Here is a 15,555-nt window from a genome sequence, read left to right on the forward strand (position 1 = left end):
TAAAATGCCATTGTAAAACAAGGACAAAGTCCTTCTTCCCTGTGACACTTGAGGACTAGTGTTATTAAAATGACATGAATTTCAACATCAACACACCAGTTCCTCCATGTAAAAATTATATAATACTAAAAACATCATTGTGTGTGAAACATTGAAAACTGGAGCTCAACACATATTTTGTATGTGCTAAACCACAGGTAGACATGCGACAAACAGTCAATGTAGCATTATTTTATATCTGATGTTTAGTGGTAAGACACCAGCACAGACCAGGGTTTAATGTCAATGTGGAACCATGTTGAAAATCTAAAAGGAACAAGCTTTTTCATGATGAACAGGCTGTACTATTTACACATCCAGTCGACATGGACAAAATCTGTATTATTTATGAGTCATTTATTGAATGGAAACCCAAAATCATTTTTCACAACGTTCCCTACCTACAAGCTCACTTTGCGGGGCAGGTAGAATTTAGTGAAGCTGCTGGCTCTGCTGCTATCAGATTTCTGAAGCAGGCATTTTATAACTTTTGATTTGACCATAGATTTTTATCAAGATGGTGCTGAAAAACACATGCATACACACACACACACACACAAAGGACATGACTCATAAACCCACCACCAGACACACTGCTGCTTTCAGCCCACTTTCAATTAGAACTGAATAGTGACTCAGTGCTGCCAGCACAGCAATGCATCCGAACAATGTCCTCTAGTGAACAACCTTGTGTGTGCACATGGACACACACATCACTAATTCCTCAGGGTGCCACATTTCACAAGATGTTTCCAATGGCAGCTCACCCCAACCTACTGACCACATTTACCCTAAGGGTCTGTTAATCAAATCAAAGCGGTGATGCGACAAAAAACCATGTTCGACTCCATTAACTATGAAATTCTGGTAATGACGATGTTTTCCTCCCATGATGGGCATCAGTTGTTATTACTGAGAGCACATTAGTGTACACTACAAACTTACAAAAGAACAGATTAGGCCTATCCACGCTATGTGACATCTTTCAAAAGTGCCAAACAGCTGAATAAAACCATCTCTAAAACGTTCAACAAAAACTGCAAATGATATACTTTATGGGCGTAGAATGTAGTGTAGGGCTGATGCATTGGATTGTGTTAGTTTTAGGTAGGTGTTCACAATAAAAACGTACATACACTTATAAGTGGATGGGAAAGGTTGAAGACAGCCAAACTCTATGTCTATAATCCAGCAACAATTTGAGAGAAAAAGTAGCTCCTCAAAAAGTCAAGCTAATCTGACTTACTCATCACCAAATGCCATGTCTCTTTCCCTTGTGAAAAAATAAAGTCTAGAAGGATTTATAGCCATGACTTGTCATTTTAATGACAGGCTCCAATGATCACTTCTCTCACAACTGGGCTCATCATTTAGCCTATATAATTTTACAGTTAGACCGCTCTTTTCATCCCAAGAACCAGTGAGATATTCCTCTATTGTGGAGTGATTCAGAAGCAAGTAATCATGTGAGTGCATGACACAGACAGGGAGAGAGGCGAGGAGAGAAAAGAGTACAGAAAAGTGATAGACGCAGGAGAGAAAAAGAACGACAGAGATTTGCAAATCTTTTAGATGCAATGTTGAGTCACTGACCAACAAATAATTTAGAGCTCATATCCTCTTTAGAATTACAGTCCATCTAAATCAAGATAGTTATTTTTAATTAGCCTGATTCAGCATTGCATACATCTCATACTGTCAGACACAAAAGTCCCGAGTTGAGGGCTAAAGAGAGATACTTACATCTGTGCTTTGATAAACATCTAGTAACATTACATTTTGTTCTACTACCATGTGTGCACTTGAAATCCAAAAGCAGACCGTCACGGGCTTAATCACTACCAGCTTCCAGTGTATTGCAGTACAAAGCAAGGACAGTATGACCATGAGAGTGTTTGATAGTTACTTTTCACAGATTGCCAAAATAACAATTAGTTGGTCTTTTTTCTACTGCCCTTTAAAGCAATAAATCCCTAGCTTTTCAAAAGGGCACATGACCTTGTAAAGTCTTGCTCTCCTACCGAGTTTCTTTAACTTGACAGCAATATTTTGAGACTAGGAAGCTTAAAGCAACAGATTAATATTTTTTCAACCACAACAGCCAGAACCATCATTTTCACGGTTCAAGAGATCTGCCTCAGTGAAAACACTGAACTGTCACAAAATTCTGGGTCACCAATTATAAGGGTCTAATGAGCAAGTCTGTCATGCAAAATGTAGTTCTATTTTAAGGCTATAAACCCACATGCAAACAAATCTTCCACTTAAACTCTATATCTCACAGACTACACTGGTGCTTAAAAGGAAATAATTTCAAAGAAACAGGAAAAGCACAGACACAGTTTCCACCGATGTGAACAACTTATCTGATAGCATGTTGACAAAGTTTCACTATTAAACACACCTTTTCACTACTTTGTGTGAACAAAAACAAAACAAATAAGTGAGTCCTGCCCTGCTGTACAAAACAGAAATAAATAAGCTGATGAAGAAATCTTGAGTTACTAGCTCTGTGGGTTTGGGTGACCTGACAACTCTATACTGACCGAAAACATGAATTAAGACCATCAGCCAGTCCCAAGGGCTGCAGTTTACTATATGCAGCAGGTCTGTTTGAGGTTTTAAAAGGTTTTACAAATTCATGTCGTCCTCGTTGCGACAGTGACAAACGGGACGGTACGGTATCTCACGTGGTATTGCTCCATCACATATTTTAAATCTATTACACAATAGTGAACTGCGGCTCGAGTATGAAACAATATATTGTTGAAATCGTAATCACAGTATCTGTCAGAAAAATGGCAATTAGATATTTTCCAATAATCATTCAGCCCCAGGCAGGATGACCACAAATTAGCCTGTGGGTTGAAAGTTACAAAAACAAGCTCCAACTAGACACAACTACTAAAAATGGAGATTATTAGTCAGTTTACAGTTCTAAATTATATTTTAAATAAATTTTAAACACTACATTTGAATACATTACAGAATACACTTATACAATCTAGATTTATTTTCTCTTGCATTAAATTTAAGCAATCCAAAAGCAGCATAAAGTAAATAAGCTACATTAATGATACACCGTTCAGGGTACTGATTACAATGATTATAATGATTTAAAAAATCATTATGTCAGAATATATTTTTAAAGTATCTCTTCCAACCTTGTCCAAATGCTAACTAGAACACTTAAATGAATGATACATCTGTTCGTTTAACTTGATTAATCTATTAGTTGTTCAGGCAATAAAATGTCAAAAAATGTTGAAAAATGTCAGTCAGCGTCCTTAAATGTCTTGTTTTGCCCACAACCCAAAGATTTTCAGTTTCCCATCACAGAGTAAAAAAAACTGAAAATATTCACATTGAAGAAACTGAAATCACATGTTTTAGACTTTTTCTCTGTTAAAAAATACTCAGAGCTACTAATCAATTATCAATATTACTTTAACCTGCCAGCACACAGTTCAAGAATACTAATATGGCAAACTCTGAATAAGGAGCTCTCCTCAGACAGCAGAGGATAAGTCACTTTATCTATAAGTTTAGTTAAACAGTCAGATTTAACAGTGAAGCCATACAGCCAGATTAGAAATAATGAATTCCACTGGGGATAAACAGTCCAGAGAACAGAGCAGCCCGTGGAAGCTGAGAAAAACAGGCAAACACATCTTTAGCATTAACCCAACCAAGGTCGAGAAGTATTTCCTCTTCTCCATTAATTAGTAAGCTGATAAAAGCAGAACTGGGCTCAGCATCTAAGCTTTACTGACAGAAACACTGTGTATTTTGTTAACCGTTAGGTTTGCTGCTAAGCTAACGTTCAATTCTAACGGTCAGAGCATTCAAGAAACTGCATTTGGTTTCTGAACCACTGCTGTTGACTTAGAGCTGGTAAGTTAGCGTCTCTTCTTATCAGTTCGTGCAAAGTTTCTTTTGGGGGAAAAAGTTCCTGTTAAATTCTTGTCATTTACTTACTCTTTGGCGTCTTCACAAGAGTCCGACTCGCTGAAATGTACTGACGTTTGGTCTCCGGGGATGAAATTAGCGGCCACGACAGCGACACCGAATAGCGGATAACATTTTCACTCAGGGCTGAGAAGCAGCAGCAGCGACCCGCAGCACCCAAAGTAAAGCTAACATGAAGAAACTAAAGCTACCGGGCCACATAAAAACTCACAGGGAAGCTAAACTGTGACACGTTTTACGTTGAAGACGAGGAACTTGGCCACTGTGGTGTTTTTGCCTTTGACCGTGTGCAACTTGACAACGAAAAAAGGCAAAAACTTCCGTAAAACCGTCATGTGACCGCTGAGAGAGACTGGACAGCCCAGTCTGTTCTCATGCAAATACCCTTTAACCACATGTCACCCCACTCACTTCCCACCAGCAGCAGCTACAGCTCAGACGAGGCTGTTTACCAAGAATATGTATGCCTATTTGTTTCATTTACATTATGTTTTAAGGGACTTAATTAGTTTTAAATTTGTCTGGTGCTTGACTTTTATTGTCGAGTCAGTATAACTTGGTGCATTACACCAACAAAACGCTAAGAAGTCCTCATATATATTATTTCTAATATGGCTGTATGGTTTCACTGGTAAATCTGACTGTTTAACTGAACTTATAAAGTGACCTATCCTCTGCTGTCTCAGGAGAGCTTTTCATTTTGAGTTTCCCATATTAGTCTTCTTGAACTGGGTGTTGGCAGGTAAAAAGTAATATTGATGATTGGTAATAGGTCTGAGTATGTTTTTTTAATAGAGAAAAAGTCTAAATTAAGTGATTCCAGCTTCTTGGATGTGAATATTCTCTGGTTACTGAATATCTTTGGGTTGTGGGCAAAACAAGACATTTAAGGACACTTAGGAACCATTGACTGAAATGTTTTATTGCCCAAAAAATTGATGGATTAATCAAGAAAAAAACTAACAGACTTATCAGCTAACAGGGTTGGGAGAATATATTATAAAGAAAAGCTATCTAGAAAAAATATATAACAATATTTGTCTTTCCTATAGACACTACCGGTCAATACTTTTATAACGCCCCAATTTTTCCATTTTTTAAAACTGAAATTTAAGTAGTTCAAGTCCAATGAACAGCTTAAAATGGTACAAAGGTAAATGGTGAGCTGCCAGAGGTTTAAAGAAAAAGTACGGTTACCCAATACTGAAAAATAATGTGTATTTCAGAATTATACATAAAGGCCTTTTTCAGGGAACAAGAAATGGGTACCAATTTAAAGCTGTTCTGCAGCAATGAAGGTTGATCAAGCCTTGAAAGTTACCGAATCCTACAGGTTTCCTAACTTTTCTTGATTACTTCCAACCCCCTCTGTCTGTATAAAAGTAAGGTTGGAACACAAAATGGCCCCATTCCTTCAAGAACATTATTTGAACAGTATTTTACTGCAGAAAGTAGTGTGTTGCTGTAAAAATGGCAAGGATAAAGCAATTAATAAACAGAGGAGAGTCAGACCATCATAACACTTGAAAATGTAGTGTTTCCTACAGAAAGACTACATTTGGGCCAGGTTGCTGTAGGGGTGGCAGTGTGAAGAAAGTCAAGGTGTCAAGGAGTACAGATTTCTTCACCATCAAAGTGCACTCAGAAACTGGGACAAACTCTGACAGGAAGAGGTCTGGAAGACCCAAAGCCACAGCAGAATCAGAAGACAAGTTTCTGAGAGTCAACTGCTTGGTGAAAGGTAGCTCACAGGACAACAGTGTCATGGACCCGTCAACAACTGGGACCATGCAGTGTTAGTATTGGTTTTTTTTGTCATTTCAAACAAATAATCATTCACACAGTTTGGTTAAAAAAAATGTTTATTTAGCTTCTTTGAGTTACAAAGTGCTGGTGTTGCCAATTTGAGTGCACGCATTTTGGTTACATACAGTCATGAGTTTATCAAATTAGTTTAAACAATTAAGTCATTGTACCTTTGTTTCTGCTTCTGCTGCTCCACACGCTGCTGAGGTCCTGGCAAAAGAGGAAGTGATGTTTGAGGCACTCTTTTATGCTGGAAGATGGGAATTGGAAGGCACCAACTCCCGGTGCTGCGAAGGGGAGAGCGGAAGTGCAGAGGCCTCAAGAAAAGCAGCATTTATGCATTTGTTTGAGTTTTGGGGTGGTATTGTTGTTTCATATGTATAGGTATTTGTATTATGTCTTTAAGTAATAGGTGGGTTTATTTTGGGAGTTTTATGGTGTGAAGATTAGGTTTTTTTCCCCCTGTTGTGTGTTGGTAGGCTAGCCTATGTGTATATATACCCCTCCTTTTGTGTCATTCATTAGGTCAGGTTTGTTTAGTTAACACTTATGTTGAGCTTTTTGTTTGGTTGACCTCAGTTTATTTAAAGGGCCCAGAATTAGAATTTCTGTTGATACTTTTTCTTGATGCATTTTAATCCCTTTTGTAATTTTGAGTATTCTATGGACCGTCATTTTGGCATAATAAAGCCTTAAAGAATTTAAAGACTCCTCTTGTGTCCCTGCCTAGCTGCTTGGTCTCTGACAAACAGCTTGAAGCACAGCTTAGTAGTGATAGTAGTAAGACGTGTCAGTTTCAACTGTGAAGAGAAGACTTCAAGTTGAAGGTTTGACAGGTCAAGTTGCAGCAAGAAAGCCATTGCTAAGACATCACAATGAGAAAAAGAGACTTGCCTGGGCCATGAAACACCGCCAATGGACTACTGAAGACTGGAAGAAGGTATTTTGGACTGATGAATCGGAAATCTTTCGTTCATCACGCAGGATCTTTGTATGCCGTCGAGTAGATGAAAAGATGGTTCTCCAGTGTGTGACATCAACTGTCAAACATGGAGGAAGCGTGATGGTCTGGGGCTGTTTTGCTGGATCCAGGGTCGGTGACTTGTACAGAGTGAGAGGAACCCTGAAGAAAACAGCTACCACAGTATTCTGCAGTACCCTCTGGTATGAGCCTAGTTGGCCAGGGGTTCATCCTACAGCAAGATAATGACCCAAAACATAAATCCAAGCTATGCCAGAACTACCTTAAGAAAAAAGAACAAGGTGGTAAGCTTGAAAACATGGAGTGTCCAGCGCAGTCTCCAGACTTAAACTCCATGGAGCTGGTTTGGGATGAACTGGAGAGAAGAGTGAAAGCAAAGCAACATACAAGAGCCTCACATTTATGGGAACTTCTGCAACAGAGTTGTGAAGAATTTTCTGAAGAAAATTTGATTTCCATTGTGGAAAGAACACCACAAGTGTGTTCAACCATTATGTCTGCCAAAGGGGGCTAGTTTGATGAGTCGAAAGTTTAGAATACATTTTGGTTTGTAAATTATATTTTTTAAACTTCATTGGTTTATTTATTCTATGCTTTTATTTCTGAGTGCAATGAGACATTAACATGCATAATTTACAATAAAAAAATGGAAAAATTTGGGTGGTCTAAAATATTTGACCAGTAGTGTATACATATAGGAAAGAGAAATATATTGCTTATATTTCTCTTTCCTTTAAATATCCCAATAATTCCACTTTTTTAAAAAAAATTGTTGATAAAATGCGAGGAAAATAGACTTTGCCCAAGTCAGCTGGGATAGGCTGAAAGCAGGGGACACCCTGGATACCAGTCTGTCGCAGGGCTACATATACAGACAAACAATCACATTCACACCTATGGGCAATTTAGAGTCATCAATTAACCTCAGCATGTTTTTGGACTGTGGGAGGAAGCCGGAGTGCCTGGAGAAAACCCACGCATGCACAGGGAGAACATGCAAACTCCATGCAGAAAGATCCCAGGCTCAGGCTGGGATTTGAACCAGGGATCTTCTTGCTGCAAGGTGAAAGTACTAACCACTAGTCCACTGTGCAGCCCTTCTACAGGGAACCTCAACATTTTAATCTGTGCTACGTCCAGCTCTGCCTCCTGTCCTTTCTTCAGTGCCTCTGTCTCGCAGCCAAAAAACATCCCTGGTCTCACTACTATTTTCTACATCTTTCCTGCTGTACTACAGAGCACAGGATGGACCTGCAACGGGTAGTGAGAGCAGCAGAGTGGGTGATTGGAATCCAGGACACTCTCTTCTCTCTCCACTCCCCTTGTGAAGATGTTACAGGACACTTGGAGTCAAAACCAACAGAGTCAAAAACAGCTTTTATCTGCAAGCTGTCAAATGTTTTCTCCCTCCCCCTGAATGTGCAATATTTATGCTTAATTGCAATATCTATGGTTGTGTGCTACATTCATATTATGTGCAATCATGCGTGGAGTAGGTCTCTAACCACACAAGTCTTGGGGCCTCATTTATAAAACATTGCGTAGGATCCATACTAAAGTTTGCGTACGCCGAAAATCCGAAATGGACGTATGCCCTTCGCCCCTGATTTATAAAACTGTGCGTAAGCAATTTCCCCATTATAATCACACACCAGCCGGAAGGTGGATCCACCTCACATCCCGCCCACAACACACCCACATTTTACCATGAATGGTCAATGCAAAGTAACTCATGAATGTATCTGTATATAAATAAGCTGCTGGGATCCACGGCATTTTACACAATGCCGGCCTCCAGTCTTTTCCCTACACTGAGCGTGGTTGTGGTGTGACGCATGTGGGCCTGCGTGCCTGTACAGGGATGATTAATGGTTGGACGCTCATCCCATTCGGATAAATAAACAAAATAATTTACTTTTTTTTTTTGCCTTTTTACTGTGATAGTTGCAGTGAAGAGTGACAGAAAATGGGGAGAAGAGTAGGGGGAAGACATGCATAATAAAGCCGCGGGCAGGAATCAAACCCGGGCCGCTGTGTCGGAGAAAAGTAAAGGATGTTTTGGATTGTGTCTCAATTGAAATTGATTGTGAAAAAAATATATATAATCATCAGTTGCATATATCGGCCACCTGGTTCAAACATTGAAATTTTCACTGAATGGATCGAAAAACTTTTCTCAAATGTAAATAAGACTGTATTCATTTGTGGGGACTATAATATTGATTTGATGAATCCATATAAACATGCATTAACAGATTAATTTCTTAACAAAATGTACAGTATGAATTTATTTCCAACAATAACTCGGCCTAGTAGAGTTACAGAAAACACAGCCACACTGATAGATAATATATTTACAAACAAGATAGAAAACATTGAAGTTAGTGGTTTAATGGTATGTGACATATCTGACCATCTACCTGTTTTTGTAATATACGGTGATACTTATAGTAAAAAAGGTATTAGTCAAAATCCCTTATATGTGAGGACAAGATCTGAGGACGCAGTAAATAAATTTAAAACTGACCTTTTGGAATACAATTGGAATTGTGTGTTTATGGAGGGCAATGTGGACAAAGCCTATTGTGTTTTTTTAGAAAGGTTTTGCTCATTATATGACAGACATTGTCCATTGCAATTGGTCTATGAAAAGAAAAAAGTCTCCAAATGTCCATGGTTAACCAAAGGTTTAGTAAACGCATGTAAAAAGAAAAATTATTTGTACAAAAAATTTTTAAAACTGCAAACAAAAGAAGCTGAAAAGTGCTACAAACTATACATGAACAAACTAACAAACATTATGAGAACAAAAAAGAAACAATACTACTCAGATAAATTGCATGAAAATAGAAACAGTATGAAAGGGATTTGGGGCATTTTAAATGGGTTATTGAAAGCTGATCAAAGAAAAAAATCATATCCTGAGGGCTTTGTTATTAATAATGAAGAAAATTCAAATATGCAAGTTATTGTCAATAAATTCAATGAGTTTTTTGTGAATATCGGACCAGAATTGGCAGAAAAAATCCCAAAACCTAGTAATGTACAAGAGGAGTTACTTATAGACAGGAATTCAAAGACAATGTTTCTGTCGAGTGTAAATGAGTTGGAGATTCTTAATATTGTTAGTAAATGTAAAAATAAATCCTGTTGATTGCCACGGTATAGATATGATCATAGTAAAAAAAAGTAATTAACTCTATTGTAAAACCTTTAACTTATATTTGTAATCTATCGCTCCAGACTGGAAAGTTCCCAAATAAAATGAAAATTGCCAAAGTAATTCCTTTATATAAAGATGGATCAAAAAATATCTTCACAAACTACCGGCCCGTCTCTCTTCTCCCTCAGTTCTCAAAAATTCTAGAAAAAATTGTTAGTAAAAGGTTGGATAATTTTATAGATTTATGTGGAATATTGAATGAGAGTCAATATGGCTTCAGAGAAAAGAGATCTACTACAATGGCAATTTTGGAAGCTGTGGAAGAAATAACAACAAAGCTTGACAAGAAGAAATTAGCAATTGGTATTTTTATTGATTTAAAGAAGGCTTTCGATACAATCAATCATTCAATTTTACTAACAAAACTCGAAAAATATGGTATAAGAGGAGTGGCTTGGAATTGGATGCAGAGCTACCTAACAGAAAGACAACAGTTTGTTAAAATGGGGGGATGGGAGTCAGAATATCAAGGTATAGTCTGTGGTGTGCCTCAAGGATCTATATTGGGTCCTAAATTGTTCAATCTTTATATAAATGATGTCTTTAATGTGTCTAAAGTGTTAAGAATGATACTATTTGCTGATGATACCAATATTTTTTATGCAAATGATAATTACACTGATCTTGTTAATATAGCAAATCAGGAATTTGCCAAAATCAAGTCATGGATGGATATCAATAAGCTTTCGATTAATCTAAATAAAACTAAAGTAATGATGTTTGGTAATTTTAGATGTCGAGAGTGTTCAATTAAGATAAATGGTATTGAAATAGAAAAGGTGTCGGAAAACAAATTCTTGGGGATAATTATTGATGATAAGCTAAACTGGAAACCGCACATCAGACATATTCAAAATAAAATCTCCAAAAATATTGCAGTGATAAATCGAACCAAGTATGTGCTGGAAAACAAAGCTCTTCGCTTGTTGTACTGTTGTTTGGTCATGTCATATCTGACATATGGGATTGAAATCTGGGGTAACAATTACAAAAGTTCTTTACATTCTCTGTTCATGCTCCAAAAACGAGCAATTAGAGTAATCAACAAGGCTGGATATTACGATCACTCAAATAAATTATTTATGCAATCGAATCTATTAAAACTTTTTGATTTAGTTGATTTGTATTCGGTACAACTATTATACAAAGCAAGTAGATCATTGTTACCAGCTAAATTACAAGAATTATTTACATTAAGGGAAACGGTATATAATTTGCGAGGATATCTTGAATTTAAAGTTCCGTTGGTGTGTTCAACCAGAAAATGTATGTGTGTGTCGGTGAAAGGGGTCTGGCTCTGGAATGGTATGAAGAAAGATTATAAGCAATGCCCTACTCTGCATAGTTTTAAAAAAAAGTATAAAGAGAGAATTTTTCTGCAATATTGTGTTGAGGAGGGGCATTAAAAGTTGTTTAGTTATATAATAACGGATCTGGTTGTTGCTAATTGTCACTGTTGTCATTGTTCATTTTAGTTATAAACTGCATGGTATTGCATTTCTTTTTTTTCTTGTTTTTTCTGTTTTTTATATATGACTGCACTTTATAAAGCATCCTACACTGTATATGGGAAAAAGTGGATTAATGTATGTACACTAATCAAGGTCAAGTTATTGACTTATGTTACAAGTCATTTTCGTCATTTGTAGGTGTTGTTGTTGATATTGATTGATGACTTCGCCTCTGGACTTCTTTCTTTTTCAAAACGGGACTGGGAGGTGTTACAGGCAGCGGTTGGTTGTATGGGGGGTAGGCGTAAATAAGCTTCAGCTTCAGCCTACTCCTTCTTTTTTTAGCTAGATATGTATTGAAATGTTGTAAATCTTTAAACTGGCTAATGTAAATTGCTCAAATGAAAATAAATCGCATAATTGAATTGAATTGAATTGAAATTAATTGAAGTCTCTGCAAATGGATCACCTGCATAACCCGATGAGCTATATGGCGGGCAAACAAAGCTATTTAATGAAGACCAGCGCACCGGCCCAGATGTGGACCGGCCCTTCGGTCAAACGACCGAATGAAATAACATTCAATCCGCCCCTGTTAATATATGAACATAGTTCTGCAAATACAGTCGTAGGCCGAATGGCGCACTATATGAACATCTACAACAATGAGGGTTTATAATTATCCGGCTCTACAAGTCTAATATGTGATGACAATAAAGGTTTGAGATCAATCTGGTTTCAATTCACCACTTCACCCTCCGGCACTGCCGTTCCCTCTGTCTCCAAAATGTGCTTCAGCAAGCATCAAAGTTGGCGCACCGGTGCGCATATTCTCACGCCAAGTTTGTTTTTAGAAATCAAAACGTAAGCAGCTTACGCCACTTTCTACGCAAAGGTTGTGATTTACGCCACTTTCTAGCCCTGTTTTGTGCGTAAGCAAGCATCGAGCATCAAGGTTGGCGCACCGTGCGCACATTCTCACGGCAAGTTTGTTTTTATAAATCACAACCTTTGCGTAGAAAGCAGCCCTGTTTTGTGTGTACGCAAGCTTTGTAAATGAGGCCCCTGGTTCATATTTGCCCTTTTGTATGTATTTCAGCTGTATATATTTTTTAGTCTGTGTTTAATATTGCTTTATATAGTTTATTTTTTAATGCTGCTAATAGGGAGAGTGCTAAATTGGTTTTCACTGTTTTTGTAACAGTGACAATACAGACTTATTCTATTTTTTCATTCTTGCTGAGACTCTTTTATCACGCCTGACACTTTTTCCACCCATTCCAGCCTGTTTGCACACGCTTCTTCATCTCTTTTCCATGCTGTCTATTGCTCTGGACTAATCATAAAATTATTATGCTAGGGCATTTTGTTGTAAGTGAATGTATTTCAAAATCAAGATCATGTCCCTTAAAGAGAATTCTCAGAAAATATAGGAATAACTTCTACAATTCTACAATTTCATTTAGCAGACGCTTTTGTCCAAAGTGACGTACAACACAAGCAAGAATTCAGACATAAGGAAAAACCTGTAGTAAGTGCAAAAGTGCTTCAAGTGCAATTGGTCAAAGGTGTTGCCATCAAGGTGCAGAAGAATTGCTAACCCCTACCCCCACACACACCCTTTTTGTTGTTTGTTTGTTTGTTTTGTTTTGTTTTTTCAACTTTGCCAGCGCTAAATAAGTGCTGGGTTTTGGACCACCTGACTTATTCTACCCCTAAGGTGGAGTCGGATTAAGTGCCTAGGTGTTCTCTGAACAATTGAGTCTTCAATTGTCTCTTAAAAGTAGAAAGGGACTCAGCAGAACGCACAGAGTTTGGTAGTTTGTTCCACCAGTTGGGAACAACAGAGGAGAAGAGTCTGGTTAGAGATTTCGAGCCGTGCTGGGCTGGAAGCACCAGGCGTTTCTCACATGCAGAGCGAAGTGGGCGTGAAGGGGAGTAGACCCGGATCAGGGAATCCAGGTAGGCTGGGGCCATTCTTGTAAATGTTTTGTAAGCCAGGAGGAGAGTTTTGAATTTGATTCTGGCTGCAACTGGAAGCCAGTGAAGGGAGATGAACAGGGGAGTGACATGAGCTCTTTTGGGCTGGTTGAAGACCAGGCATGCTACTGCATTCTGGATCATCTGTAGCGGTTTGACTGTACATGCAGGGAGACCTACTAGAAGAGAGTTGCAGTAGTCATTGCATGACATCACAAGAGCATGAACCAAAAGTTGTGTGGCCTGTTGGGTCAGGAACGGTCTGATTTTCCTGATGTTGTAGAGGGCATAACGACAAGATCGAGAAACTGAGGCTACGTGAACCTTAAAGGTCAGCTGGTCATCAATCATGACACCCAGGTTTCTGGCTGAGTTTGTGGGCACAAGTAGGCTCGAGTGAAGTTGGACACTGATCTGAGGCTGAACAGATGGATAAGCTGGAAAGACCATGAGTTCAGTCTTAGACAGATTTAGCTGAAGGTGCCATTCCTTCATCCATGTGGAGATATCAGCCAGACATGCTGATATCCGAGCTGAAACTGTTGTGTCGTCAGGTGGAAAAGAGAGGAAAAGCTGAGTGTCGTCAGCATAACAGTGGTAGGAGAAGCCATGGGAGCGGATCACTGCACCAAGTGAGGTGGTGTAGAGAGAGAAGAGTAAGGGACCAAGCACTGACCCCTGAGGGACTCCTGTTGATAGGTCATGTGACCTTGACACCTCCCCTCGCCATGACACTCTGAAGGATCTACCTGTGAGGTAGGACTTGAACCACAACAGGACAGAACCTGAGATGCCGAGGTCAGAGAGTGTGGAGAGGAGGATTTAAAATATATTAAGCATCAAAGCTACTTAAGACTTTTAATATCATATGCAAACGACTTTAATTTAGTATTTTTAGAATTGGGTTCCACTTGGAAAATATTTGATTTTAAAATGATAAAGTTAGGGCATTTTTTGTGTAAATTACTCTGTACAAAAAAGTCAAAATCATGTCCCTGCACTTAAATACAAGTACAAATTAGATATACATGCACTGTGTTTATATACAAAGACACACTCAGCACTTATTTACAAAATTAAATAGAAGTAACTTTTAAAAAGGCCAACAACAATGCAGTAAATAAGCCCCCCAGCTAGTAGGAACAGGTATTATCTACTATAACCATGAATAGGAATATGTTTGATCAGATATTACAGAGGTTGATGTGGCATTCAATAAATCATTCAGGCAGCAGAGTTGTTAGTTGTAAGGTCCCACAGGAGCCAGAAGAGGGCAACCACTCACCATCAAAATGAGCATAAGCAGATTTCAAAAGACATCATGTTAAAAAGTGATCTAGAGAAAAACACATTTGCGGTAGAACGAGTGTGTTGCATCTAAATCAGCCTTAAATTATTAAAGATTTCATTACAGTTGCAATAAAAAAGTCAGCTGGATGAAAGAAGTTTGACAAGGCTGAGGTGTAATTAAAGTCACGAGGCAGAGCAAATTGGAAACCTTAACTTCACAGTCATCCCACACATCATCATGTCCTGGAAGACTCTTACCATCTGAAGATTTGCCACTTGTGAGAGAATGAAGAGGTCACATATCACTGTGCTGTGTCAAACCTGTAATGTTCATTGTGGTTTTCAGAAGGGAAAATATGTCTATTATTATGGCCTGTGTCTGTGCGTGTCACTTCTGTGATTCAGTGTCTTGGGCTCCCTCCTGTCCTAGTCAGGGGCCCTGTTGCCTCACGAGACACATGAATAAAAGGGGTAATATTTAAGCTGTCAGGAGCCTGAATGAACAATGCATTGACTCTGTGATAAGTGAGTGACTTGGCAGTATGTTTCTCCTTTCACTTAGGCCTAAAGATACAACAGGAGGGCGCCAGAGCAGAAAGATTAGCATGAAGGAATGAGATGAGAGAAGGAGAGGAGAAAAACAGGTGGTTAAATGCGAGAAGCTGAAGATGCATAAGAGGGAAGTTAAAAGAAACTGAAAAAAGAGCGACAGTAAGAGAGTGTAGAGGAGACAGAATGGGACAGGATGCGAACAAATGAGGGTGAACAAATGGTTGGGAGGAAAGGGGAGTAAAAAGAGAAGAGTGGTAGAGGAA

At 38.5% G+C, this 15,555-nt stretch overlaps 2 protein-coding genes across 2 annotated transcripts in view; one reads left to right on the forward strand and one right to left on the reverse strand.

The window, feature by feature from the left end:
• Nucleotides 1-4,335, reverse strand: part of LOC110955311 (arf-GAP with Rho-GAP domain, ANK repeat and PH domain-containing protein 1) — a 68,579-nt gene extending 64,244 nt beyond the window's left edge. Inside the window, exon 1 of the mRNA XM_051958316.1 lies at nucleotides 4,018-4,335. The gene's annotated coding sequence lies outside the window, so the exon portion shown is untranslated. The remainder of the gene's footprint in view (nucleotides 1-4,017) is intronic.
• The window catches only part of LOC127536903 (coiled-coil domain-containing protein 186-like), a 218,860-nt gene that overhangs the window by 19,058 nt on the left and 184,247 nt on the right, over nucleotides 1-15,555 (forward strand). The gene's annotated exons all lie outside the window — the stretch shown is intronic.

Source organism: Acanthochromis polyacanthus, chromosome 13, assembly GCF_021347895.1.
Source record: "Acanthochromis polyacanthus isolate Apoly-LR-REF ecotype Palm Island chromosome 13, KAUST_Apoly_ChrSc, whole genome shotgun sequence".
NCBI lineage: Eukaryota > Metazoa > Chordata > Actinopteri > Pomacentridae > Acanthochromis > Acanthochromis polyacanthus.